This window comes from Myxocyprinus asiaticus, chromosome 18 (assembly GCF_019703515.2).
Source record: "Myxocyprinus asiaticus isolate MX2 ecotype Aquarium Trade chromosome 18, UBuf_Myxa_2, whole genome shotgun sequence".
NCBI lineage: Eukaryota > Metazoa > Chordata > Actinopteri > Cypriniformes > Catostomidae > Myxocyprinus > Myxocyprinus asiaticus.
The window spans coordinates 21335661-21341425 of record NC_059361.1 but is presented as its reverse complement, the minus strand read 5'-3'; positions in this window follow the sequence as shown (position 1 = coordinate 21341425).

The following is a 5765-nucleotide window of genomic DNA, read 5'->3' as shown; positions in this document are numbered from 1 at the left end:
AAGGTCTATGGCTTCTTCAGTCTACAATTGGATAACTAACTATAGTTAGTTATAGTGTATATTAAGCTATAGTGAACTAATGTATATTTTAATTCTGTGAGAATGTTTCCTCTGTTTACATCAAGGCCAACATGATCACAGGAGAAGATGGCAGGTTTCTACCAAATGTTCCAGTACCCTGATATTGGCTCCATTCATTTGCATAATCAGTGACTGGCACAATTCGGAGGTTCCATTTTCCCTCTAACAATAGTTCCCTATCTGTCACTCACTCGATGTTGTGTCAATGTACTGACACTAGAGTGACCCCTAGTGTCACTCCATCGACACAACGTCTCGTTCCCTCCATCAGGGAACGGAGGTTACTAAAGTAACCATGACGATTTTTACTCCACTGACAGTTAGTTTTAGTGTTGGGGTTTGGGGGTAAAATTCATAAAATGTGCATTCCTCTCGACTGTAGTACATCATGTACAACAACAACAACAAAACAAAAAAAATACTTGCTGTACAACTCACTTTTGGTGCCCCTCTATGGATATTTCACCCAGAATATGGCTTACCAAGGACAAACTATGGCAGAAGACAAACACTGGAACTAGGAAATGCAAAAGAGCACAAAGATTTTCTATATGACACAATAATGGGATGACACTTTTCCAAAAAGCACACGTCAAATTTCAGACCAACTACAGCTGCTCAGGGGTGCGTTTCCCAAAAGCATCTTTAGCCAACTATGTAGGCTTGTCACAATAATTACGTTATCGACTTATCGTATGATATATGGACATGACCTCGATCATTTTTGCTGCCCTCGATATTGCCCATTGTGTTTACATGCATGTTTGTTTACATAAGAATGAGTGTCACCAACATTCGTGCTGCGTCTGTGCTCTCGTCCGCTCCGTGTCGGAGGCGGGGCTCAGGCAGCTCCACAAACACACACACACACAGCGGACAGCCACAGGTGAAGATTGTTACTCAAGGCTAATAGGTGTTTTAATAGGTGTTTTTCCCAATGACTGCATAATTACAGCCAGTAAGTTTGGAAGAATAAGTCCAAATGGACTTGGTTTCAAAGCCTCATTCCAGATTTCCGGTGTGGGAACACTTTGACTTTAAGCCGAATGAGAGAGAGGAGAGCCCATTAATGTGAACGAGCTGGTATGTCGACTTTGTTTAAAAACAGTGACAACGAAAAGTGGCAATACAACTCAGGGCTCGACATTAACGCTTGTTTGGGACATGTGGATTCTTGCAAGGGCAAGTCAAAGTGAATTTTACTTGCTCGACCGGACAATTTGCCTGATTGAAACCTTAATAATGATAAAAAATACTGGGTTTATTTTTGATTTAGCGTATGTCAGTATCACTTATTTAAAAAAAAAAGAACATATCCTGCTGTTGAAAATAATCTACAGTGTCTGAAGTTCTGCGTGGGATTCTGAGTATTGTCTTTGTATTAATTCCAGAATCTACGCGAAAACAGGAAATCTGCTTTTGCGCGTCCTTCTCCATCTCTCGTGCAGCAGCACTTGTTGAATTTGGTGTAAGTGCACAAAGTGGATGCATTTTTAGACATGTGAATGTCATTGTACTGCGCCTGTGTTAAGAGAGCGATGCGATAAAACTATCCCACCTATTTACAAACAACAAAGCTGTCAAAGTTGCCAGGGTGTAATGTAGGAGCGATCCAGATTTGCAGCCTCTGTCATAAGTCATAATACAACACCTTTGACAAGAACTGCAGAAATAGCAAAAATGCTTTGTGTAATGCTACCTGCTGCAGGATGAAGAGAAACGTTTAAACACCGGTTACATCTCATCTCTCTGGAGCTTTTTCTGACCTATACAGGTATTCTCTGCCATGTGAATCAATTTTAATAATATACAAACATGAAAATAAAATGGTAATATAAACACTAATATTAACAATATACATAAAATGAAAATATATGATCTGTCTTTAAAATACATGGGTCAGTCAAAATAAGGTTCTACGTATAATATATATATAAATTGTTGAGGTAAAAAGTAATTAACAAATACTATTCATTTATATGTCATGAATATTATGGTGGGTTGTTCCATCTGACATTTGATTTCCTGCTGGGACATGCCAAATGTTCTGAGATGTAAGAGATGTTTCTAGAGAGAACATGTTAAGTGTAAAGGTGTGTGGTTGTTGATTAATTTTCATATGTTGATAAATACATCACAATGCTTAAATGTCGAACCCTGTAATCTAAAAGCTCATCTAAAACATAACCATTCCATCCAGTTTTCTGAGCTGGGAACAAAAACCACAGTTGGAGATGAAGGGGGGCCTTCTTGACTTACATTTTTTTTTTTTTTTACATTCTGATTCCAATGTCTGAATATTCTGAAGAATTAAAAGTTCATTGCTCTTTGAAAGGGTGTACTTGCATTATTATGCTATTATATTATCATTATATCAGTGCCTTAAAATGACAATAATATTGTGACAGGCCTACTTTCCGGGTTTTGGCACCAATGTAACGGGTAAAGGATGGGCAAGGTGGAGGTGGGAACCGGCAGAACAGTCAACGTAACTTTAATGAAAAGAAATTCAACTTAAAACAATATAAAACCAAGACGCACACAGTCTCTCTCACTCTCGAACTGCTGTATCTGGCTCCTCTTTATCTCGCTCTCCCACTGATCAGCTCAGTCAGCGCTGGCCGTGTACCCTCATGGCCCAGCCATGCCCTCCTCCTCCTCACAACTACATTTTACATTTACGTTTATGTAGAAGGATGCTCACGACAGCCCTTGATGTGCCTACGTGCCACAGACTACAGTTGAAGTCAGAAGTTTACATACACCTTAGCCAAATACAATGAAACTCAGTTTTTCACAGTTCCTGATATTTAATCGTAGAAAACATTCCCTGTCTTAGGTCGGTCAGGATCACTACTTTATTTTAAGAATGTGAAATGTCAGAAAAGTAGAGAGAATTATTTATTTCAGCTTTTATTTCTTTCATCACATTCCCAGTGGATCAGAAGTTTACATACAGTATTTGGTATCATTGCCTTTAACTTGTTTAACTTGGGTCAAACTTTTCGGATAGCCTTCCACAAGCTTCTCACAATATGTTGCTGGAATTTTGGCCCATTCCTCCAGACAGAACTGGTGTAACTGAGCCAGGTTTGTAGGCCTCCTTACTCGCACAAGCTTTTTCAGTTCTGCCTACAAATTTTCTATCAGATTGAGGTCAGGGCTTTGTGATGGCCACTCCAATACCTTAAATTTGTTGTCCTTAAGCAATTTTGCCACAAGTTTGGAGGAATGCTTGGGGTCATTGTCCATTTGTGACCAAGCTTTAACTTCCTGGCTGATGTCTTGAGGTGTTGCTTCAATATATCCACATCATTTTCCTTCCTCGTGATGCCATCTATTTTGTGAAGTGCAACAGTCCCTCCTGCAGCAAAGCACCCCCACAACATGATGCTGCCACCCCCATGCTTCATGGTAGGGATGGTGTTCTTCGGCTTGCAAGCCTCACCCTTTTTCCTCCAAACATAACGATGGATATTATGGCCAAACAGTTTAATATTTGTTTCATCAGACCAGAGGACATTTCTCCAAAAAGTAAGATCTTTGTCCCCATGTGCACTTGCAAACTGTATTTGGAGCAGTGGATTTTTCCTTGCTGAGCAGCCTTTCAGGTTATGTAGATATAGGACTTGTTTTGCTGTGGATATAGATACTTGTCTACCTGTTTCCTCCAGTATCTTCACAAGGTCCTTTGCTCTTGGTTATGGATTGATTTGCACGTTTCGCACCAAATTATGTTCATCTCTAGGAGACAGAATGCATCTCCTTCCTGAGCAGTATGATGGCTGCGTGGTCCCATAATGCTTATACTTGTGTACTATTGTTTGTACAGATGAATGTGGTAAATTCAGGCATTTGGAAATTGCTCCCAAGGATGAACCAGACTTGTGGAGGTCCACAAATTTTTTTTTTTGAGGTCTTGGCTAATTTCTTTTTATTTTCCCATGATGTCAAGCAAAGAGGCACAGAGTTTGAAGGTAGGCCTTAAAATACATCCACAGGTACACCTCCAATTGCTAATTAGCATATCAGAAGCTAATTGGTTAATTGTCTAAAGGCTTGACATCATTTTCTGGAATTTTCCAAGCTGCTTAAAGGCACAGTTAACTTAGTGTATATAAACTTCTCACCCACTGGAATTGTGATAGTCAATTAAAAGTGAAACAATCTGTTGGAAAAATTACTTGTGTCATGTACAAAGTAGATGTCCTAAATTACTTGCCAAAACTAAAGTTTGCAAATATTAAATATGTTGAGTGGTTAAATTTGTTTTAATGACTTCAACCTAAGTGTATGTAAACTTCTGACTTCAACTGTATTTCCCAACAGTCCATGCGGCAAAGTGTAGACATGGAGGGCTGCTCCAGGAAGCAATGCTGGCCAAAGAACTGTCCATTAGGAGCGCAAGAAATAGGATTCCATCTGTGCGCAAGCCTAAACTCACAATTTTTTAATGCCAAGCGTAGGCTGGGGTGGAAAGCTAATTGCCATTGGACTCTGGATTAGTGGAAATGCATTTGTCAGATGAATTTGGGTCTGGTTGATGCCAGGAAGAGTAATAATGTTTTGGGGCTGATTTTTAATCTGGCTTTTATTTTTTCCTAGTTTGATTGAAACACTATCAACAACAGCTTACAGTGATATTCAACATGATTTTGTGGCAGCCCTTTGAGAGAAGCCTTTTCTTGTTGTAGCATGACAATGCCTTTTTGCACAAATTGCTTTTGAGATGGGTGTTGATCAATTTTTCAGGCCTGCACACAGCCCAATTAAAATGAATCTGAATACAGACAATGAGCTTATTGCAAAATGACCTAATATTGACCACAGTTTTAACATTATATGAAAGATGTCTCACAATGCTGTTTGATTATGTTTTAATGTTTCTTGTTGCTGCTTTCATAACAAGTTTTTTTTGTGCCTAAGCTGTTGATTAAAATTACACATTGTGCAATTACTAAGAATTTGTAATAATTCGCACGAGATGGCGAAATCATAAGATATTGTATGGCTTGGTTCATCTGACAAGGTATGATTTTTTCCCCCCATAGACACAAACCAGTCAACAACCACCATTTCAAATCAAAACAATACAGGCATCAAATGTTAGCTAGCCTCCTATCCAACAATTATTTTAAAGAATGGAAACATCAGTGAACAAATTTGGTTACTCATTCCATATTTACTTATGCAATACAAATGACTTGTCAATATCTTGTAATATGCTTCCCTCGTCTCATTCCAAACCCTCGTTTTCTTTCTTCCATAGTAGACAAGTTATTTTCTTATTAAAATTATGATTAGGTTTAGGTTAGGGGTTTTGGTTAGAGCTGCTAGCTGCAGTGTTCAAATTAAGGCAGGGCTCTTGGGGGGTCCCCTTACACTTATCTCTTCAAAATGTATTGCTATCATTTATCAGCTTGGCTTGCCATGGGAGGGCTGCTCAAGGGCACAGCATAATTAATGGACAAAGATATTTCTCCACATAGCATCCATGTAATAATTTTACAAACGTTTGATAATGAGCTAAAATGTAGTGTTAGAAAAATAACTGCAAAACTATGCGTATTAACTGCATGCATATTAATTAACCTCTAGTGAAGGTTCAGATCTAACATACATTTATTTAAAGTTAGTATTTTAGGTGTACAAGCAATCATAAATCAAAGAATTATATCTTACCA